The sequence below is a fragment of the Corvus hawaiiensis genome, chromosome 3, assembly GCF_020740725.1.
Source record: "Corvus hawaiiensis isolate bCorHaw1 chromosome 3, bCorHaw1.pri.cur, whole genome shotgun sequence".
NCBI lineage: Eukaryota > Metazoa > Chordata > Aves > Passeriformes > Corvidae > Corvus > Corvus hawaiiensis.
In genome coordinates this window covers 14,651,138-14,675,742 of record NC_063215.1, presented here as the reverse complement: position 1 = coordinate 14,675,742, position 24,605 = coordinate 14,651,138, and the positions used below count along the sequence as shown (strand labels likewise).

General features: G+C 38.8%; 1 protein-coding gene across 3 annotated transcripts in view; it reads left to right on the top strand.

The window, feature by feature from the left end:
• Positions 1 to 8,961: 8,961 nt before the first annotated feature.
• The window catches only part of GREB1 (growth regulating estrogen receptor binding 1), a 90,268-nt gene continuing 74,624 nt past the window's right edge, over positions 8,962 to 24,605 (top strand). For all 3 annotated transcript variants that reach the window (XM_048299372.1, XM_048299371.1, XM_048299373.1), the window contains exon 1: positions 8,962 to 9,091. The gene's annotated coding sequence lies outside the window, so the exon portion shown is untranslated. The remainder of the gene's footprint in view (positions 9,092 to 24,605) is intronic.

Sequence of the window (24,605 nt, the reverse complement as noted above, 5' to 3'; positions counted from 1 at the left end):
GCCGCGGCCCGTCATGGCCGCCGCTCCCGCGCGCGCCTGAGGCGACCGCTGGGGCGGGAACGGGCAGGGCCCGCGCACGCGCCCTCCCCTCTGCCGCCGGGGCGCGCGCGAAGCCACCGCCTTCCCCCTGTTACCCATCGGCCCCCGCGGCAGCTTCCCACCCTGCCTGGCTTGTGCTGGCTTTTCCCGGCTTTTCCCGCCCCCCCGGGCATCCCCCGCCTCACCGAGCGCCGGCAGGAACGCGCTGAATTAACTCGTTTCCTCCCCTGTCATCAGCCTGCCAGGCTGGCGGAGGAACGGGTGTGCTCGCCCCCGTCCTCGTCTTTGCCGGCAGCGGGAGTGCACTGAGCACTGCAGCGGCCAGCGTGGGTTAAGGGGAGGAATCACAAAATATGCTGAGTTGTAAGGGACCCACAAGGATCGTCGAGTCCAGCTCCTGGGTCTGCACAGGACACCACAAGAATCGCACCATGTGCCCGAGAGCATTGTCCTACCTAATGCTTCTTGAGTTCCGTCAGGCTGGTGCTGTGACCACTTCCCTGGGGAGCATCTTCCAGTGTCCAGCCACCCTCTGGGTGAAGAACCATTTTGTAATGTCCAGCCTAAACTTCCCCTGACACAATTTCAGGCCATTCCCTCAGGTCCTGTCCTTGGTCACCAGAGAGAAGACATCAGGGTCTGCCGCTCCTCCTCAGGAGGAAGCCGTATCTGCAGTGAGGCTCCCCTCAGTCTCATCCAGGCTGAACAGTCCAAGTGGCCTCAGCTGCTTCTCATATGGCTTGCCCTCAAGAAGAAGGTCCTCACTGGTTACTGCAAGGAGGGAGATTTCTCTTTCCTCCAGGTAACAGCATGAGCAAGGAGAAAGCATTCTGAGCATTGCCATGCAAGTAGGTGTGAGAATAATTAGTATTGATTTCCTGCCTAATTACCTGCTTTTGTCATTACTTGCTAGTATGAGGCAGCCAAAACTGTGTGTGTTGCTCACAGCAGAGACACAGAGAGAATGCCCATATCAGAAATAAATTAATTACAAGAGGTTTGTGAGTGAAGGGCAAGGTATATTCCTCTAGGGCCTGACAGGAGCCATCAAATGTGGCGTGTCCTAACTAAGCCTGTCCATTTACTTCGCAGCAACATCCTTTCCCAAATTCCAGCTCCATTGCTCCTGCCCTTTCCTCCATACTTCTGGTAACGCTTTCCAAGCACTGATGCCTCGCTCATTTGCCAACCTCAGCAGTAGTCTCAAAATGTCCAGTTGCGTAGATAACTTCTGTTTGTCAGACAAAAACATTTCTTTAAAATACTGCTCCTTGTTAGACAGCCCATTTGTTGCTTGATTGCTCTTTATGGTAATTAACTCTCTTCTACAGCAGGTAAGTCTGTCATGGAGTTCTTTTGCATAAAGAATTATGAACTATTTTGCTTCTCCCACCCACACTTCAGGTGAAATTTCCAGTCACTTCTCGGATTTCATTGGATGTGTAAAACTGCCAGTCTGGTATGAGGAATTCAAAACCATAAAGAACTTTGTTCATATTCTAATATGTCAGACCTAACATGTCAACTAACACTATTATCTTGAAAAAATACTGAATTAATTTTCATTTGCTATGTGTTTCATAGCCCTTCCAGTTAGCCATTCATTTAGAGCAGCTTATGGTATCACCAATGATATATCAGATGCCTTGATAGAGGATGGAGTTTTCTTCATAGCAACCAATTTTCAGTCAAGTACTTGCGGTAATAATTGTCCTTGTAGAGAAGCGCAGAACTAAGGTGAGTTGTTCTTGTGCTCTAATGAATTAAAAAGAATAAAAGAAAAAAAAGTGTTACAGCTCTTCAAAGGCAAGATGTCTGTGTTTCAGGAGATTTGGAGTTGTGCATCTAAAGATGTCATGCAAATGCTGGTTGTCAGTATTGCAAGGCGAGGTTGGACTGCTGCAGGTGCATGTTTTCCTGTCTTGGAAGGGACACATGATTACATGGAAATGTAAAAATGCTCATTTTTGTATGGGCAACATGATCTGATTGCTAACTTCTCTGTGGGGATGTACATAGTTCCATAAGGAATTAACATTTCTCTCTTTTTTGTATTCTGGAAGATGTATTTTATCATTGCAATTACAGATTGTATAAACCCACTGTGATAAAGCAGGTTTTTTTCCGCCTGGAACAGCAAAATGGTTTGGAGTAGATATCTAGGACCATTTTAGTTTCAGGTGATGCAAGAATGTGCCATGCAGTATTAAAGTTGTTGAATAGGAATTGGTGGCTGTTGGCTGGTCAGATATTAGGAGGAGGCTAACAACTCATAATTTGAGGATTAGGATACATGAATTCCTGTATTAACCCATGTGGAAAACATTGCTTCAACTTTTAACTATGCTGTTGTTCTAGCCAGTCATAAGATCAAATCCTGTTGTTCCCGTGCCTCTCTGTCCTTGCCTGATGACCTATCTAATGGAGCAGAGAAGAGCCCCACACAGATTCAGATTCAGGAAGAGTTTTCTATATTTATGTGAAAATTAAAAAGCCTTACTACTCTTTTAAATGAAAATTAGATTTTGAAGTAACTGACTCAACTATCAGGAGTTTTTCCTGTAGCCTTCTGCTGATAAAGAGTTTTATTCTAGTGTGTTATTATTTACGCTTTATAAAGCTGATAATTAAACATCACACATTCTTTCTTACTCCTGTAGATGAAAATGTAAATTATTCCTCATTTACTGTTATCTTAATGCATATTGAAATGACTGTGCATTCTTTTAATACCTCCAGACATTAATTGTACAAAACATGGTTCTTAAAATAAAAGATTTGCTTCTTTATCTGAAATTGGTTTCTTTTTCATTACATTGATTCTATTGCCCACCAGGGGGCAATAATTCATTTCCTAAATCTGATCTTTTACCATCAAAACCTGCCAGAATAGTGGATTCACTAACTTTTTTTAATGACTGGATGTGAAAGTCAAAACATAATTTTCTTGAAAATGCTTCTTGTGTTACTTGCGTAACTTAGTATTTTACCCTGAACTACTTAGGCATGTAGGTTTTACTTTTATTTTGAGCAGCTGAAATTTGACTGCTTTGTAAAAGTTTTTACTGGTGAACCTCATGCAGCACTGAAATGGTGAAAGGTTTGAATTTCATGCAGTATGGGATTTTTTTGGTGGTTTTTATATTGCCATTGTGATACTCAAAAATTTGTTTTAATCACATTATTTTCCCATTGTTTTTGTTACACGAATATCCTATTAATATTTATTAGACTATGTATATGATCCTGAAATTGGAAATATATACCCTATCAGGTACCTTTATAACCTTTTATGATACCTTTTTTTTTCTTTATGTACATAGTGGTTGCAACATTTTGCAGTTAAAGCCAAGGCCACCTTCTGTAAAACTCTACAATTCTGTATCAAATGCAATCTTCCCTTTCATGTTAATAATCTTGTAACTGGATCTTGCATTAGGTGCACATGCTGAAAAGATGAGCCAGAGGAAATAACTTCCTGCAAAAGTGCAAAAGTACAAAACGATGAAAGACAGCAATAGCTGTAAATACCTATTCAAACTACTTGGGCTTATAGAGTTATCCATATTTTTGTATATTAGTATGTCAGTCTGTATAAGCTTCCAAGCCTCCCTAAGGTCCTAACTGCTGCATAAAGGTATACATTTTTATGCTGTAAAATGTAATGACTTAAATCTGTTTCCAGCAATAGTAGAATTTTCTTGATGTGCTCAGCTTAATCTGCCTGAAAAAAAATTCTTCTTGTATACATGGCAAGTAGTCATCCTTTAATCTAAGAAGGCAGATCTCTTATTTCTTCACTTTTTTTGTGTGAGTATGAGGAAGATTGAGTCAGTTAATCGGACTGGAGCAGCACAGTGCTAAACAGCATTCCTTTTTGTCATGTCTTGAATGACACTTAAAAATCATGGATGTGGTATCACATTGGAGATGTAGGGCTTAGCTCATGACAGAAACTGAACCTCCTGCTTCTTCTATGTGTAATTCAGAAAATAAACTATATAGATGGAGAAAGGACCCTTAAGGTGACATTAGGGTTGTGTAAATAGCAAGTACTTGCTGTATATGAACACCAGTGTCCTACTGAAAAGGTTCAGTGAATATTGTGTTCTTAGGAAGGTTTGGAAGTTTGGCAGCAAGCCATTTGCCATCATCTGACAGAGCCTCAGGGTTTCTAGGGAAAGGTCTTTACAGAACCTGGTGGAAGTTTTCATCCATACTAAGGAGTTTATCAACAGAAGACTCCTGTTGCAAAAGGGCATTATTATATTTTTTGTTTGTATTTTTTCTGTGGCAGAGGTGGTGTAAAATTCACTGATTTATTTAATTTTGTTAGCTTTAAATGTGTGGAAAAGTTGAAGTGTGTCCTCATAAAGTGGTTATCTTTATATCTTGAATTTCAAAGTATCCTTGAAGTTAATATTTTTTATTGGTTTTGGTGGGTTTTTATTTAAAATTTATTTTATTATTTAATTTTGTCTTATGAGAAAGTGTTCTACAGTGCTTGCGTGAAATCAGAGTAGCTTGCTGTTATGTGTACACTGAGATTTATGATTTAGCACATTCACTGATGGTGGGATTGTGTCTAGATGCATAAAAGTCATTCAAACCTATCAGGGAAGTTGGTTGACCACTGCCATCCTTTCCTCCAGTTTCTCACTATCTCATAGCAGTGAGAACTTGAAATGGATGAGAAATGTTGGGGCACCTGCTTGTGCTGAGGGAAGATGGAGGAGAAAGAGATTTTGGGAAAGTGGGTTACCTGCCACTGAGGGGCAAGCTGTAGGCAGATGCTGGAAAAGCAGAAACCACTGGAAAAACTCAAGCACTTGTTTCCATTTTTGAGGCATCTGCATTCTTCCACACTCTGCTAGTCCAGCCCCAGTGCTTCCATGTCTTACCAGCAGGGAGTAACACCCCTTGTAAACAGGTCCCAGGCCTCCAGCAAGATGAGATCACCTCCAGCCCCAGAGGATTAAAGCTAAGCAGACTTTTCTGCCTCTTTTCTTGTCCTTCCCATCCTCTCACATTTCCACCACAACAAAATACAATGGTAATACCATTGTTCTACCATTACTCATTGTTTTACCATTGAGGAATGGCAAAATGCAGTTTTGCCTGCAGTACTGAGGAACCTTGGAATCAGAGATGCATTTAGGTTGGAAAAGAGCTCTATGATCATCAAGTCCAACCATTAACCCAGCACTGCCAAGTACACCACTAAACCATGTCACTGTGTGTCACACTGGCACATCTTCTAAATACATCCAGGAATGGCGACTTAACCACTTCTCTGGGCAGCCTGCTCCAATGCTTGACAACCCTTTTGGTGAAGAAGTTTCCCCTAATAGCCAATCTAAACCTCCTCTGGTGCCACTTGAGGCTGTTTCCTCTCATCCTATCTCTTATTACTTGGAAAAAGAGATGAACACCCCCCTCACTACAGCCTCCTTACAGGTAGTTGTACAGAGTGATAAGGTCTTCTTGAGCTTCCTTTTCTTCACCTTGAGTTGGTTCTGATCAGAAGGCAAATTCTAATAAATAATAATAAATTATTATTTTTAAATGATAATTTATATAATTATAGGAAAGTAAAAATGATCAGTTTTTACATTCTACAGCAGTGAGTTCTATAATTTCAACTTGTTAGAAAAAACATAATGTTTTTGTTTCAAATATGTTCCCTAATCATGTCATTTGGTGCTCTGTAATTCCTGTTTTATGGGAAACTGGAAGAATTTCTTTTAAGTTCACTTTTTCCATATTATTCTCAATTTCATAGATATTTATCAGCTCAGTTACCAATTTTCCAATCTGAAGACTCCTAACCTATGTAACCTGTTTGTGTGGAAGTTATTTCAAATGTCTAGTCACTCTTGTATGTTGCTTTTCTGTTCTGCTGTAGCCTTTTCAAATGTGACATTTGAAAGGAATAACATTGTAGTCTGAAGGGGAAATAAAAAAGAAAGGGGAAAAGGAAAGTTTTTCCCCAACATGAGAGCAATAAAATCGTGGAACAGATTGTCCAGAGAGGTTGTGTAGTCTTCATCCTTGGAAGTTTCCAAGACACAACTGGATAAAGCCCTAAGTGAACTCACTGCATAGCTGACCTGTCTTTGCGAGATTGGGCTAGACACCTCCAGTGGTCCCTTCAAAGATGCTAACTATGATCCCATGATCAGATATCCAGTCAGGGTACAAGAAGTCTAAAGTGTAGACTTAATGCAATGTCAAACTGGTATTTTCTTCTTTATTCTCTATTCTTTTCTTAAAACATTGTGTGTGCCTTTTGGGCAACTAGGGAGCATTGAGCTGTTTTCAGAAAACTGTCTATGGTGCTCAAACCCACTCTTTACTAAGTGGGTAGGAGTCCATCATTATGCACATACAGTTGGCAGCTGCAGCAAGAGCAGGGAAAAAAGCATCAAAGGGTGGTGTTGTGAAGTGTGGCTTTGGGAGCAACATCCCTCCGTTCTCTCTGTGCCAGGTTACTTCCCTGAACCTGGACAAAAGCAGATAGTAAGGAGGAAGTGTGTTTGGGATTGCCTGGTTCTGTGGCTGCTGCTGTTGGCTGAAGCAGTGGCAAAAACATTGATTCAAAGAGAAAGAGTTGTCTGCTGCAAGGAGAAAGGACTGCACTTCGTGCCACTGGCATGCCCATTGCCTCTGGTGTGCTCCTGCACTGGAGAGACTGAGGAGAGCTGGACCCAGCTTTAGTTCCCTGACCATTCTTCTCCCGCTCTCTGGACAGATGACTCTTCTGGCTAGCTGCTTTTGTTCTCCCACTGATCTCCAAATCTCTGTAGAGTACCCATACTGTCAGCATCTTGGCTCTGAGTGCCACTATGGCTTGTTAGAGCCACAAGGCAGATATTTTCTTGCACATCTGTAGATACAAAAATGCTGCTAGCAAGGATTTTCTTGCTATTTTCTAAGTCCGTGAGAGACTTTTCTCTCTCACAGAAGAGGCAGCAGAGTTATGTAAACAACCAAGCCACCTGCAACCTTGAAAAGTCTTGTTTATGGTATAGTAGAAAAATATTTTGACAATGGATGTTTAGGATTGTAGCCAATCACCCCCAAGGGGTGGCTGATCCTTGTCCAATTAGACCATGAAGAAAAAAGTCTATAAAAGAGTTTGTAAAATAATTAAATAAACCAATCTTGCTGCACAATTCCTGCCTGCTGGATCTTCTCTCCTCTTCCTCTCTACGGCTGCGGGACACGGTGATACACCCTAGGCACCCTAGGGCCTAGGCCTGCAGTAATACACATCCACTGTTTTTCATTTATTAGTACTTAATTGAACCTGCCTTTTCAATCATCCCCTACTATGAGATACACCTGCAACATTTCACAGTCTACATTTGTGTATCCTGAATAGTTTTCTGTCACTTCTCTGTTCTGTGCTGTACAAGGCATCAAGCTTCATTACAGCAGTGTTCACCTCATCAGTCAGCCATTGGTGATCCACTTACTCTTGTAGTATTGAAGTTGGTTTAAGCTATATATATGTCTTAATCTTATAGCCAGTGGTTCAGCAGCTTTGTATTTTGTGTAAAAAAAACTCCAGTCCTGGTGATATGTTACTTCCAAATGACCTGTCCATTCTGAAGCTTCCTTTGCTGACCAGAAAGAAGTTCTGACCTTCAGAAATTGTGCTGATAATGTGACATCTCTGGAGTGTTCTATAAAAGCATCCAGATGATATTATAAGGTATTTTAGCACCAAAATACATAGAAATCTGATTCTCTCTCCTCATTTAAATCTTCTTTATTTCTGAAGTTTACCTGTTCTTAAAACAAAAACTCTGGCTTAGTCCTTGGTACAGCTTAGGAGTGGTACTGTTATCTGTATGGTTTGGTAACCATACATCACTGGAGAGAGCCAGGAGCCCCTCAAGGCCTCCAGAGGGAGATCCTGTCCACCTAAATAAGGTGTGTAACCTTTAGCAATCAAGATTTTTTAGAAGTCTTTAGCATCACCTACCTCTCTCCAGAGTCTCTGTAACAAACATAAACACTTTAGAAGGACTGCTTTATCATGTGTCTAAAATTAAGAAAAGCATGCTGGTCAGCTGTAATTATATGTGATTTTTGGGAGCCACATACTGGTTGCCCGAAAGTGCTTCTGGTCACCATAACTGCTCAAAGTGAAAAAAGACCATTTGTCATTCAAGCTGAAAAATCAGAGGACTTATGCTTGTGTTTTCTGTGACCTTAAAGGGGTTATTTGATAGTTTATAATCTTAAAAATTGTTACTGGTTCCTTTTTCCCTTTCATTTGCTATTGCATCATCAGAGTGTGCTGGTATTTAAGTATGGCTTTGCAGGGGAAAAGTTTGGAAGCTTCTTTACAAAAAAGCTATTTAGAATAAAGCTTGAGAAACAAAGAGCATAAACAATAGGTAAGCTGGATTTGGGAGATAACTAGCTATCCAGGGCACTTTTCTTTATCTGTATAGATCTCTTAAACTAATCTCCAAGTGTCAGGCTTTGGCTACTGGGAGTTGATTTTTTTTTTTTTTTTTAAAGACACATATAAACTCCCAAAGTTTCCAATTTCTTCAAACGTCTTCCACTTTCCCTTTATATCCCTGGTCTTCCCCATGCATCTTCTGTTTTATAACTCTGTTTTCCCCGGGGCTGCTGAAATTGTCTGCTCTTTAGACCCCAGAGCCGAATAAGGCACGTCTGGTTGGGAAGATACCATATTCCGTGGGAAGCAGGGGTGAGGATGCCTGGGCGGAGAGGAAAAGGCGGGGGAAGGGTGAGGGGTTGTATTCTTGACCTTAGGTAGCTGGTGCTGAGAGGTAGCGCATTGTGTGGGAACACAGACAGAGCTAGAGCTCGTGGATAGGAAGGAGGGAGCAAGGAGGAGGGAGGAGGAAGCTGGGACAGCGACGGGGGAGGAGGAGGAGAGAGCAGCATCTCTATCTTTCTTTGCAGACCACGCTTGCTAAACAGCGAGGGGAGCCTCATGCTTTCCTAATATCCATCACTCCCTGCTTCCAGCGTGGTCGCAGACAGAGCAACAAAGAGGGTCTCAGAGGTAAGATCCATGCAACTTGCAAAGCTGTAGCTTCTGCCAAAATAAGGGGAAGCAGCAGCAACAATAGAAAAGATTATCAGCACCTGGGAATGCTCAGAGACGGCAGGGGGGTAGTGGAAGTCCAGGTCTCCCGAAGGTTAGGGAAGTGTTGGTCCCAGCAGCAACAGGAACGGAGTAAGAGGGGAGCAGAGCAGGTCCGAGGGGATCGGGACACCAGCCAGCAATATTTTAGGTGCGGGCAGTTTGTGTCCCAACTGCCTATGTAGGAAGAGGAGAGAATAGTGTAGGAGCAAAACTGATACATGGATAAATGAGACTTAACAAAGGATACAAATGGCTTATTTACCCAAAATATAGTTTTGGAGTGAACAAAACAATTCATTACTTTGTGCATGCCAGAAGAAAAAAAAGAAAAGAAAAGCTAAAGTCTGCATATTGTTTTGACTTTTTTTTACTTGAAAGTTTTATTTTTCATTTTAGGACAGTGTTTCAGTTCAAAAATGCAGTTAGTAGCAAACAACAAGAAAAAAGGGCAAAATTCCCAAAATAATGTGATTTAAAAAGTCAAACAAAATGGGCTGACAATTATTTGAAGAAAATATTTGTGATACCAAAACAAGGTATGGTATTTGACGTGAGAAATACAGTTTCATTTCATTTAGGGAAAAAAACCAAACCACAATTTTGTACTGGCCTGAAATGAAATTTCTACTTTTGTGTAATTCATCCACTTAGACCAAAAAATCAGCAATTTGATTAAGTGTATTTATAAAGTGAAATGCTTATTTTCAGTTGTGGATACTGGGAGCTTAAATGAAGGAGACAAACTATAGCATCTCTACATTGCAGAAACTGATGTATGCCTTTTGCTTGTGCTTTGTCTCATTTACTTTACTTTTTGAGGTATGGGCTACATTTGTTTAGATCTAATACTTCATAGACTCTTCTGAAAACTATTAACTAATAAAAGTTATAGTGCCAGTGTTTGTTGTTAAACATGTTGAACCACCTACAGAGAAAATTAACAGTGGTTTGTATGTCTTATGAACGAGAGTCTTTAGGACCTAATGACTTTTTGTTTTGTTTTGTTTTGTTTTCAATGAAATATAGAATCATTTTCCAAAGCTGGACATTCTGGAATATTTGTGCTTAATTGGAAGTTTTTATGTTTTCATCTGAACATTAGCTAACTAAAATACCTGTAGTGAGTTGATTTGATGTGTGAGGGAGGAAGCTGGAACCACCTCTCTGGTGCATTGGGAACTTGGAGGTGGTAGACTTGAGTTTGATTTGCTTTTTCATCAGTGTAAATTTACTGGTACAAGTGGATCAACATCAGGTTCTGTACTGGTCTACATTGCCTCATTTTTCTTACAAATGAGAGAAAAGCCACATCCCAGCAATGGGACTTCTCTTCCACCAGCTTTTACAATGATCTTAATTGCTCTTTCTGGGCTTATTTCAGTTATATTATTATTTTCAGAATATAAGTAACAGTCTGACACTGGTTACCACGTCTGGTGTGGTAGTTGTCAGCTCTAGCTTTGAAATTTACTTAAGTTAGTAGACAATCAGGATTTTTATTAGAACAGAAAACACAAAATAACTTGCTTTCCTGTCAGCCCACCCCCTTGCTTATACTAGTTTGGGTTTGTTTGGTTGTTTTTTTCTCTTTAATCTATCTTTTGATTTGCTGACTTCAGGAACAGTGGATATATTTTTGAAACCTCTTGTTCTGCTTTGTCCTTAATGTACAGCTATTTAAGTAAACATTGAATTAATTGAGGCCTAAAAGTGATCTTTTGTTTCCTTAGTACAAAATGATCTTTTTATTTTTCTTTTTTTTGTTTGTTTGCTTGTTTTTGTTTTTACTACAGTTTTGATTTTCTGTGGCTTCTGTTAAAGAAATGACATGTTCTCACTTTGGAAAGTTTTAGCTGTGTTAGATGTATAAAGAAACATTAACAAAAGAAGCCTAACACAAATCTACCATTGCAGGTAAATTTCATTTGAAGCTAACATTCTTTTCTATTGAGACAATAGTTTGCTATTGTTCTCTTAAAACAACTTTTCCATGAATTGTATTGTTCTTGAAGTTTATAAGGGCTGGATGCAAAGCTCCCTGAAGTCAGGAAGAGACATTCCATAGACTTCAAATGGCTTTGGATCAGGCCTGTCACGTGAGATTAGCTCCTGACAGAAGATGTAATAAGCACAAGCCCAGAAAGGAATGATTTAGGAATGGAATTTCACTTAGGCTCTGATCATCTTTGCTTTGTGAATATCAATTAGGCACAATGTTTTTATTTTCTGTTAAAAACGTGTACATTCCTTGGTATTGGGAATATACGGTTTTTCTTCTCACTTACGCCTCGAGTCTACTGTCTATTTGTGTCTGTCTTTAAATACCTTGTTAGGGTAGTCTGTCTTTGGATACAATAGTTCCGAATCTCTCAGATGAGATTTCATGTTATTCAATAAAACTATGCATAATATGCACAAAGTTAAGGAAAGAGTTTTCTAATGTGAAATAGCAAGTTAAAAACAATGGTTTGAATTCTGTTTTTCCTTGTTAAACCGTAAGAATATACTCTGTATAAGAAATTACTGGCTTCCATAGTTTCTCTTTTAATAAAACAACACCTGTCCTCAAAACCCAGAAGTGATTGCTGTATAAAATATGAAAAGTGGCAAAGTCAGACATTTGCAATTTTTCTGCATTTGAAGCTTATGGAACTTGCACACTGTAAAAGTAACCATGAGAAAAACAGTATAGTTTTATATAACAAAAAAAAAAAAGGGCATTTTACGTAGCAGAGTTAAGTAAAGCAAAATTTGGATTAGGAAGTTGTAAACTTTCAAAGGTGGTTATTATTAATAAATGAAAGCTTGTGAGACTCCCAGACCCTCTAGTGATGCTGGGCATAGTTATCTTTAGGGGAAAATTGCCTTTGGTTCTTATTGATTGTGGTTTTTCTAATGAATACAAAGCCTGCACAGTGAATGATAAGTGATCTGTCACTCCTTTTTTTCACCTTCATACAAAATAAAGCATCTACTTACTCTCAGCTGAGATCAGGCACAGCCAGGGATTTATTTCATGTGAATAAAAGCTACATGAGGGGCATAAAAGGCTAGTGGAACGAAAACAAACCAAAATCTATGTGTAAACATCCCTACTTTCACAAAAACATGCCTGTGTTCATGTATTCTACCTGTGCACAGGGAAAGCATTGCTTCTTGAACTACAGCTGAATATTTCTTTGCTTTTTTCCCACATAGACGATGGTTAATGATTCAGTCAGTTGGGAAATCTGACTAAAACTTCAAAACTTCTTTTACACAGACTGTGGCAGGAAATACTACATTATACTAATGAAATTCTTATTTTCTTAGCATATTGTAGTATTTCTTAGTATATATTGTAGTATATTATTTTCTTTTCTTCTTATGAGAAACTTATGCTCATTTTATAGGTATTTGTATCTGTACCTCTATAGTTACACCTAAGGATTCCAAAGATCATTGGTTTGTTTTCAGTCTGCCTTCAGTTGCCATTATCCATATGTTACCTTTCATGCTTAAATGTTTATGTGAGGAATAAAGGAAGTCTAAGAAGTAACATTGCCATTGGTATATCTCTGAAGAAACAGTAAAAGAAAATTGCCATTTAGACAGTGTATACTGTAGGAAATATGCTGTGAAATATGTTGATTGAGTGTTATATGAAGAAAATAACTTTCTTCTAGTTAAACACTACAGTAGTACTTCATGTACTAGAAGCAATCTGTAATTATGTTGATGGCATATTTATATAATTATGCAGTAGCTAAAAATGAAAAATTATTTGTAGAAAGTTTATTAACACCACAGGAAAGAAGATATATAGTAAAAGCATAGAATCATAGGATATCTCGATTGGGAAGGCACCCATACAGATAGATCATCTGGTCCCTGCTCCTCACAGGAGAGCCTAATCTAAATCATATGACTGAGAGCATCCAGACATTCCTTGAACTCTCTTAGGCTTGGTGCTCTGACCCTGTGCCAGTGTCCAACCATCATCTCAGTAAAGAACTTTTTCCTAATGTCCGACATAATGCTGTCTTCCCCTGATTCAGATTCATTCCATTCCCTCTTGACCTCTCACTGCTCACCAGAGAGGAGGTTGGCACCTCTGCCTTTGCTGTCCACCCTGAGGGGGCTGTGTACTACCATGAGGTCCCCCTTGGTCTTCTCCAGGCTGAACAAACCAAGTGACCTCAGCCACTCCTCAAGTCTTGCCTTTGAGAACATCTTGTCACCCTCCTCTGGACAGACTCTAGTAGTTTGATGTCCTTCCTAAGTTGAGGCACCCAGAATTGCACACAGCATTTGAGGTGAGGCCGCACTAATGCAGTGCAAGGAGGGACAATCCCTGCCCTCGACAGGCTTGCTATGGCTGTGATGCTGTGCCTCGCATGACATGGTTGGCCCTTTTGGCTGCCAGGGCACAGACTCACATTTCCATTAATCCAAACCCTCAGATCTCTTTCCATGGAGCTTCTCTCCACCCCAGTTTGTACGTGTAACCAGGATTGCTCCATCCGAGATGGAGAATCCAGCACTTGCTCTTGTTAAATTTCCTTTGGTTGTTGCTGCTCTCTAATCTCTGTAGGTGTCTCTCTCTATAAGGCCTCTTGACCCTCGATTGACTCCACAGCTCCTCCTACCTAGGTTTTTCAGCAAACTACTTCTCTGTCCAGATAATTTATAAAAATATTAAATAACACTGGCCCTAAAACTGAGCCCTGTTGAACCCCATGGGTGACTGGCTGCTAGTCTGATGACACCCCATGTACTATAACTCTGAGCCCTCATCTTGTCATCTTACAAAAAGATGTCATCTTTTAAGAATCTTGGGAAGTTTGTCTTCAAAATAACAGTGACTTTTGTTCTGTATGAAATAGAATTTATGTAACTATCTTGAGCATCTTTGAAGTGTCAGCTGTGAATTTCACAGTATTTTAACTTAGAAAAGACAAACCTGCCTTTTTTCTCCATGCCTAAGGCAGCAAGGAAATTAAGGAAGAGATGAAAGAACAGAATTATAACAGCTTCTATTTTTAGAGTATCTCCTATTTGCCTACATTAGCCCACTGATGAACATTAGTACCAATATGTTCATGTGGCCTCAGCTTGAACTATACGCTCTTTTACAATTTGTACATAAACAACAGTTTAAAGCCTAGACAGACTACATATGTTTTAAATTATGTAAATTACCCTCGCCTAACTGCATGCATGCTTCTTCAGCTGCTCTGTCATAGCTACTCATGGCTAAAAGCTTTTGTCTTTGAGGCCTTCATAAAGAAGGAGACTTTTGGTTACTTTGCACTAAACCACTTCTATCTTGTAAACTGCATTTCCAGCTTCATGCTCTACATATCTTTAATTCTTCTGCCATTTACTTCCTCTTCCATCAAACCTAATCATAATCTTATTTTCTTTTAGTGGACTGGGAAGATGGAAGTAGGGATTTTTGGCAAGCTGTTAATTTCATGTACTGGTCTACAAGCAGTAGACTGACCATCTATTCTAATTGTCTGCTCTACACTGACAATCCTACCTCTTCCAGTTTAACTGTGACATGGAGCTTTAATACAGAAGGGAGAAGGGCTCCTGTTCAGAGGAATAATAGGAGGAACAACTAGGAAATCAGGTAGTGTTGCCATTTTCTGGGAAGATGTGCTTAGAACTGGTGACAGAATAAAAGGGAAATACAGTATTTTCCTTGGGAATATTAAGCAGATATTGGGTTTGCTGATGCAAAAACTGGTCTTATTCATACCAGTTCAGATAGCTGTGTTAATGAGTTTCTTTGGTTAACGGACCTGCTAGTCCTTAATGGACCTGTCTTTGCTCCACCACTGAGTATTCCTTTTTTCTGATATGATCCTGCCATATATTTCTATAGCTTAATTCACATATGTTTTGTATGATCTAGAAGATTGCTTAATCTGAATAATTTTGTGCTCCCATCCATCTGAGTCATCAAGCCATAACATCAATACGCATATGGATGTTTTTGTATGGCGGCTAAATCTATCTAATGGGCTGCCTTCCCATACAGGGAAGCCAATGATCCCAGGTACTGTTCATATCAGAGTAGATACATGTCTTTATTTGCAGTTTGGCTGATTAGTAGAGAGCTTAGAAAATTGTAATATTCTTCAGCTATAATTCAGGTCTTCTACTGAATTTCTCACTGCATATGGTATAAAATAGATGTGCCTAATAAAGGTCTAGATAATGACTTTAAAGTACCTAAAAAAAGCAAATGCTTTATTATACCTATGCATTTCTAGCATTTAGTTATTACTGTGCCTTAAAGGATCCCTACAATCTTAAAAGGTCAGGTTACATTTTTCAGTTAAAATACTAACATTTGGAAATTTCAGGCAGTGATTGTGGATAGTCTTCTATAGATGTTACTATGTCTTTCCTTGTGTGTCTGTCTTCTTTTCTTTTATCCAGTGAAGTTTCCCAATATATTCTGATGCTTACTTTATTTTTTTTCTTTCTGTTATGCAGCCAGCATTTCATATGCACAAGGGAAAGGCAAAGTCAGCTGAGGGATCCAATTGGGAGTATCAGTTGGTGTGAAAAAGAGTGCAGCAAGTGGGGCAGGTGACTTGGCTTGAGTTCATTCCCAGGTTTCAGCCCACTGACAATGTTCACTGTGTAAAGTATTCTCTCTTGGGTTCTCTTTTACAGAAATTCAATGATTTCTCTCCAAGGAAAAACTTAAGCATTGTTCTGGAGCTAATTTATTTCAAAGAGTGCTCCCACTAGGCAAAGTGTATGACACAATTACTTATGACTCTCCTAATCCCACACGATTCTCTAATACTCTTGAAGTAGGTCTCCTACCCTGTGTGTAATGTGATGCAACATCCCAGTTCATGTATTGCATGCTTTTAGTTCCATGCCAAAAAAAGCTGCTCTGATAAAAGCTTCAATACAGCCTGCATAATAATGAAATGAAACTGACTGGGGAAAAGACCACACACAAATAGTTATAGCCATGGAGGCCCAGCTGAGGCCCAGAGACACTTTGGCCTGGCATCAGGTGATGTGAACACGGTCTTGCAGTGTGAATTCAGGCAATTCTCCAGTCCTGGGCATAAAGTCCTGGTATCTCTTCCTGAGCCAGATGCTCGTAGCAGTAGAGGTGTATGGTCGTGCTGACAGGTCAGTCTGGGTGTGAAGTAATGGTGTCTAGGATGGCAGCAAGAAAACAAAGCTTTATGGATGGTGCTATTCCCATTTCAAATTAGCTCTACTGCTTCGCTGTCCTTTCACTCCTAGGTGGCAGTGCTTTTGCATGTAATTTTGTTTCTTTGGCACTGTGTTCACTTTCTAAAGAAAAAAGGCTATCTTGAATTCAAGCTAAATTTTACTCAGTAAGAATGATCCCTTTAAATTTGCAAATAGATCTTAATCTACAGGGAAAGCTTTCTGAGGTTTGGTTGGTTTTTTTTTCCATTGTGTGCTTCTGTGGGTCCAGGATGAAATAAACTTTTCTTTTTAAGGTGCAATTTTTGATATATCCAATTAGAAATTGCTTTCACAGTTGTATTTGTTAGTTTATGTGATGAGAGTCTGGAAACTCCTAAAGACGCTGTCACAATGCATGAGAAATAGTCTGACAAACAGCAGGACTGCAAAGGAATAATCTGTTCCTTGTATCTTCTACCTACATCAGAATTAAGTGTAACTGCAGCCAAAGAATTTGCCAACACTCAGGGCTGTGTATAAATGCATGCACATGAAAAGCTAGTGTGTTTTACTAAGGCTTTATTCACACATCCTCTTCTGACTGCAACTGTGCTGGCTGAGATGGTTCCTGCCCCTAATAACTCCTTACTGCACTTCTGCCAGAGAGGTGACTGTGCCAGTTGAGCTGCTCCTGTGCATGGCTCCTAATCCATTCTGTTTGAAATTAATAGGGCTGGTGAAGATTTATTACTATAACAGTGTTAACTTTTTTTACCAAAGAGGGTTAGAGATTGCTCACAAGGAAAACAATGTGTGTAAAACTGGCAGGGCAATAATTTCCAACAGCAGAGCAGTAATGAGCCTCTATAAAATAGATTGGAATCTTTCAGTGGGCACTGCCAGAAGTGGAAGATTTGTTGATGGCCTTGTGTGCATTTAATTAGTGCCACTGATTTTTCAGTATTTTCTTCTTGCTATATAGGTATGACCTTAGGTTTGTACGTATGTTGCCTGTTCACAAGTAGTTTGAATGATCCATGGTCAGGATTCAGTTAAATGAAAATATTTGTAGACTTGGGGTTCATTAAGTTTTTTCCCCCTGTTTTAACTTTATCTAATTTACATTCTTGCTGGAGCTGCTCTGAGGGCTCTGATTCAGAATCAGGCCCCCTGTTCTGTTTAAGCGCATGCAATTTATTTTAAAAATAACAAACAAGATTAAACATTGAACATAAATCCTCAGGATCTATCACTGAACAGAAATCCTTGGGGTCTGGTTTAATTCAAAACTCACCAAAACCAGAAAGATCAATTTGAACAGCCCTAATATGGCTATCATCAGCATTTTGTCTGAGAACTTTATGAATTCTAAAACTTCTAAAAAAACACATCTTTTCCCCCTCTTTGCTACTTTTTTTCTTGCTGGTTTATGCCTTATTTTTTTTATGGTAGTAAACTAATATAGAGGAGAAGAGAGTTTTTAAAGATGTCAAGATTCTTGGCTGCTTGAATCCCACACCATTCCTTTTGTGAATTCAGTTTCACTCTTTTCTGACAGACATTAAAGTAAATAAACATTGGCTAAGCTGAGCAGATAATATAAGGTGATTTAGAACTGGCTTTAAAACAAGCATTATAAATCCCAGTGTTTGCATTATAAATGATGAATAGTTTTATTTTTAAAATGTTGACATTTATCTGTTACCCTTTATCTGTTGCATTAACACTGGTACATCACTGACTTTTAAATTAGGAGGAATATTGTCAGTGTAGGAAAAAATAGTATCAATGCCAGTTTAAAAAAAAATCAAAGCCAAACAATTTACCACTTGGGCATAGTTTATTAAACCAAAGTTAGTTTAGAAGATTGTATACTGTGAAATCCATCCAATTTTGGAGCAGACTTTGTCCTCATTTCGAGCAATAGAACTTCATGGCAGGATGATATTTTAGCAGTGTGCTACAAAAATTGTTGTCAAAGCACAAGAGACCGAATATAGTCACTAGTTTGGCTAAACTCCAAATTTGTGCATATGCATGGATCCTCAGTAGGTTGGTCTTGTTAAGAGTTTTTACTTGTACATGTGAGTTCACTTACATATTTAGAGTGGGTTTTCAGTAGGACCTCCAATAATAATGAAGGGGAGAAGGGTGCTTCTCTAGGTGTTTGCCTGACTTCCAGGGTTTTGTCTGGATGTGTATTATTTCTGTTTGACCATTTTGTTCAATTTCAATCCCTCAGAAAGGTGGGAAATGAAACTGTTTAAAAGCACCCATGGTAATCTCTGGTAGTTTTGTGGAAAATTATTCTCTAAATATTCTGGAAAATGGGAAAACTGATCCAATTATCAATAACACAGGTGTCTAGAGAGAAACACTGTTTGAAAAATGTTATAAAATATGAATGTATAAAAATCTGTATCAGTCCTTAGCATACAACATGCACACCATTTAAAATGTGTATGTTTATTGAGTGAAGTTATGTCAGCAAGCAACATCTGCGTGTTAGAAGTAGAATTCTCTATGACACTGATTAGGTAGACGTACTGTGGGTACATGTGCACAATCAAAGCATCATGATGGCACTGTCAAGGCATTTTAGACAGAGCAGTTGGCTTTTAGAAGGCAGATGTTTGAGAGTGGTTTCAAAACCAAAAACTCAAAAGTTTTTTTCTTGTTGACACTTTTCCTTCTACTCTCTTTGTAAAATCTTCTTGGTATTCCCACAAGTACCTTAGGACATGAAGCAATTGTGATAAAACAAAATAAATCCTTAGTTCATTGGCTAAATTTGGAAAGAATTTTTTGACATTTCTGACCATCCTTGAAATAGGGATGTCGGAGTGCAGAGGTCAGGGTAGAGAAGCCTTGGGATATCAAAAGGTGGTGAGAAGAATGGCTGGGATTTCCAGCAGCCTAAGAGTACTCTTTTGTCTCTGGTGGTCAGTTGTCGAGGATGATGCCTGTGGACATCAAAGAAATGTCTAAACAGTGTTATCAAGGCCTGTCCTTTGCCCCCTGCCATGTAATAGGCCTCTTTTTCAGGAAAACATTGGGAAAGCTGAGAAAGCGAGTTGTCCTATCATAGTGCTATTAATTCAGCAAGAAAGTGGATCAATAACATTTGCACTAACCAGTAAAAAAATCTGTTAGTTTTTAAAAATGCAGATTAGTCAAGCCTATAAATTAGACACTGCACATCCAAAAATCAATTTTAATGTTTTTTTCATAACGTATAAGTAATGAGGCCTTCGTTTCAAAGAATTCCTTTTTGCCTTCATGGACATTTTATGGAGAACTGATCTGAGAAAACGAAACAAAACAAACCCCCTACCTTTCTTTAACAGTTGCTAAGAAGTTTGGTTTGTTGATTGTTTTTGTTTGGTTGGTTTTATTAATGTATTATATGTACCCTGAGGTATTTTTAAAGACAAGAGGGAGATGATATTTTATGCAATTCATGCTTGAAATACTGACTTTGAAGCCTGGAAGTGTTATGCCATCATTTTCAAGATAATATATTTCAAATCCATTCGTCCTTTTAGTACACTGGTGGAGGAACAGCTATTGTGAGCTGTTTGTGCTAAATGCAATAAAATGTTATGAGGAAAAGAAATACTATTTGCTTCTTGTTATTTTGGATTTCTTTTTAGAGATCAGAGCTCTTTAAACCCTCAGTTTTGCAGAGACATTGCAAATTCTCATGGTGAACAGCTGGCGTAATCAACTGGGCCCGAGCAAAGTAAGAGCCTATTAAGCCTAAAATAGGGACCAACAGAGAGGAAGGCAGCCTAGAAATGGGCCTGTGCTGGTAATTCCTGTGAAGCAAACTCTGGGGGTTTTTATCTGATTCAGAGCCAATGATAGTGCCTGTGTCATTGTGCAATGCTGCTGCCCTTTTTAAACTAAGAAGACACAATGTAAAAAACATTCTTTGCGGGACTGAGGGCTCAGTACAATTTCTGGCTATGGATCAGTCTCTAGGAATATTTGATAAACCCAATTTTTAGAATTCACTGCTGCACACATTTTGCTAAGAGTATATAATTAATTAGAATATACTTGAAATCTTAACTAAAATTAGACCACATGAATACACATAACTGCATTATTGTCATAAGGAAACAACATTAATTCAATATGAAGATGCTTAAACCAAATGGTAATGTAAGTATTAAAAATAAACCTGTGGTCGAATCGACAACTCTCTTAAACAGAGGAAATAGGAGCTGGGATTTTTTAGCAGGTGGTTATGAGACATCTTTTCATATAGCTAAAAGTGTAAGTGCAATGTGTTTTTGAAAGTCTGAAATGAAACTGTTTAAGGACCTTGTGTTTCTCTACCATATTTCATTTTACTGTAATTTAGGACTAAAGAGAAAACTTTGATATAAATCTATGAGTTAAGTTTAACTGGGAGAACATGGATAGTAATATCACTTGCTACACTAAAGTTTATAACAAGTAACAGATGTGCTGGGATAATTGTTATTTGTTTGGATGGATATTGCACTTGAAAACTGGGGCTGCTAGATGATTCATCATTACTACCTTCCTATGCCCACATCTAGTAAAGAAGATGAAGAGCTACAGGTTTGCTTGCGTGCTTGAGTGACCGCAGAGAGGCTTCATGGTCATATTCATTTTCCTTGCTACTCTGAGAGTCCAAATGCTTTTCACTTTAAGATTATGGATCTTGAACACTGATACTATGCACTCCATAGTTAATATATTTTATAATAGACCATATAATGCTACTTCTGGAAAAAACGTGGAAAACAAAGTATTGCACCTCCTATAGCATTTTAATCTTTTTCTTACTACATCTGTGTTTTTTCTTGTCATAGCTGCATCCTGATTTTGCAAACTTCCCTGTCCCTAACTTTTCAGAAGAGAATATTTTCACTGAGTGAAGAACATCCTTCTCTATTAATTGGAGAGATATGGATTTGATGGATGGAATGTTCAATGCATGAGACTTTAGCAGGGTCTGTTGTGATAGGATAAGGGGTAATGGTTTTTTAAAAAAAGAGGTTAGATTAAGATTAGATATAAGGAAGGGGTTTTTTTGATGGAAGTGGTGAAACACTGTCATAAGTTGCCCAGAGAGATGGTAGGTGCCTGTCCCTGGAAACAGTCAAGGTCAGGTTGGATGGTACTGTAAGTGACATGGTCAAGTTGAAGATGTCCCTGCTCAAGAGGTTGGACTAGATGACCTTTAAGGGTTGCTTCCAACCCAAAACATTCAGTGATTCCACGATTCAATGTTCTTCCTCATAAAAGAAGCAAGGTAGCCACTGGAATTATCATGCAACAGAACTGAAATGAAGAAATGGCTTGCTGTTACTATTGCTTCTCTTCTGGCTTTAAAAAAAAAAAAAATATATATATATTTATATGGTACAATTAGATTAAATAGTTAAATACGAATTTAACAGTAATTTCTGAAGAAGTGTTCTCCTATGGTGTTTAGCCAGTTTTTGACCTAATTGTCTTTCAGAAAAGAGTTTTGATCATGGATATCTAGAGATGTATTGATTACTAATATCTTTAGATTCTGTCACAAATTTATCAGAAAGAATTACATGGGAAACCTGTTACATACCATGGGAGACCACACAGGAATTTGAGTAATATGAAAAAAAGTGAAAAGGAAATGCTGCTGGGTAACACAGGTTTCATGTGCAGAGAAGCTGCAGCCTAAGTTCAGATGATGCTGCAACAAAATGTATCTGCTCCCCTACAAAATGAGGTTCCTACCTCTAATTTCTGTATATTAAATTAAGGCTTGTAACTATTTAGCTCTTCTCTTTATCATGTGCTGAATCTCATGTCTAGTCTGACCTGCCTCAGAAAATGAAGAGCAAGCATTGTACAGTCAGTGCTCATTGATACTGCACACAGATGGGACAGAGTAAGAGAGAGGAAGTAAAAACAATTTAAAAAATATAAACAGATAAGGATACACATAAAAAATGTGAACCTCTTTGTGAAGAGAATGGGAATAGCCTAAAGAAATTTGTTGCTGAGTGGCATGAGCAGTGTCAATAGTGTTGTGTGTAACCAAAGGCAGAGAGGAAATGCAAGGCTTAAATCATAGTTTGGACAATCTAGCCACAGAAAATCAGGAGTTGATGTAGAAGCTTTAGTATTATAATGAATCAGATATTCAACTTGCTCCTGTATTTACTTAATCTATGAAGTTTAAAGGTAAAGAAAATGATGTGTCTTATTACATGGGTATATATTCAGCTGCAATACCATTATAGTGTCTACAGGTTTGCAACAGTCTCAAAATGCAACCTCTTAATCTTTTAAACAATGATAATTTTAAAGCCTAGTGGTTTCCAAGTGTCAGTATTAGTTGTTTCATTGTTGAATATTCCAGTTCTTGGAAAGGGGAGGTAGGTGGAAGTGGAGTATGTGTATCACTTTTGGGGAGGGCATTGAGAGCAACAAGTTTTAAAAACACAGTGAGTAAAAAAGAGATCAGAGAAAGTAGGGCAAAGAAGGGAAAACTCTGACCAGGGTGCACATGAATTTGAAGGCAGAACCTCAAAAGCTAAGTAAGGCAGTTTGTGGTGAGCCTGAGTTGGAACTTCCAGCCAGAGTGGTTCCTGGTACAGTTTTGGCCTGTGGCAGTCATTAAGTCTTCCAGGCAGTGCTTGGGCTGGGAATGGCATGCACCAGGGACTGTTCCCAGAGCACACGGACCTCACATACTGTCCCAGCAGCTTTTCCCCACTAAAGCTTTCCACAGCCGTTCAGTTCCGTGCTGTGAAAGCATCACTATGATGACTTGCAATACGGCCCTGTCACTGATCAAAATTCTGACTCAAACCACACTTAATATGCCCACAAAGCCATAGGGCACTACATGTATTCAAGGGAGTGGGCATGATTGTGCCACAGAACCACCAGTGGCCTGGTTTTATTTAGCAATATAGACATGGCAAAGGAGCAACATTCCCAGTTTATATGTAGCTGATAAATAGGTGGGGTTCCTGAGAAGCTGCAACCTCACTTGAGTGAGAGTCCCTGCCTTGTGGAGTAGTGCTAATGGCAGGGGCTTCATCTGCATGTGCCTTCCAATAAACTCATTTCTCTGGAGTCTATCACTAAGGACTGTTGAATGTGACATACAGAGAAGTGACGAATAGCAATAACTAGAAGTTATATTACTGCGTAAGGGACATATTTTGTCTTTGCCTTTAATGCAAAATTCTTGGGAGGTCATGCAAGTAGAGTGATGAATGTCAATTGATGAAGAAAACTATAAATAAGCAAGTTGTATTACGCATTGATAACTGAGCCTCAGCCTAAGAACACATAAGACTCTGTGTGCGTGTGTAGGTATTAGTAGGTATGTATGCACAGGTAGTACCTACCCACCTGATTTATTTTTATCCATCACTGGAATATAGCTGTTGCTTAAAAAGGACTTCTTAATAGCATACTGGGACACTGTCGTGTGAAAAAAAATAATGAAGTGATACATAAAATTTATCTGAAGGAAGCAAAGCTTCAAAACTGCTTATAAAGTAAAAACCTATTCAATCAGAGAAAGTTCTATAAAGCTCTGCTTTGGTAAAGGATATCACCTTAATGGGAAGATGCTGTTCATGTAGTTTATAGACTAGTAATTGAATGCCAAGATAATAATGTACAATTTCTAAGTCCATAATGTCAAGCACTGAAAGAAGTCATCAGTCAGAATGTTAGAAAGAGCGAATTAGATAACAGAATTCTAGAAGAGGTAGGGTTATTTTCTGTGAACCAATTATTCCTCCCTTTTCTTCTTCAGAGTTTTTGGCACAGGAGACAATGAAGAAGGGTAATATTTCTACCTGAAAGTGATCTGGGCCCTCCTATGGGCTTGATTCATACTTTTCTTTAGGCAGAGATGATGTTCCTGAGTCTAAGGCAGCTTGTAGACAAGCAACAGTAATGATTATTACTCAGTAATTTTTCACGTTTCCTTGCATAGGATAAATCCTCGAGCATTCTTCATTTATAGTTCATCCCCTATTCTGTCATAGAGGTAATGCTTGGGTACCTTTAATAGAATGTTTTTCTTTATTCTTCAGGCAGGTTAACTATTCAGAATCAAAGACAATTGTAACTTGCAAAGTTTTTATTAGAAGTTTATATTTATTTCTGCTGATCTTGTGCTAACATTTCTGAATGCATCTTCTTCATGCTTTCATTTATACCATAAGTTGCAATATTTTTCTGAAAGAGCCTTTATCAAATG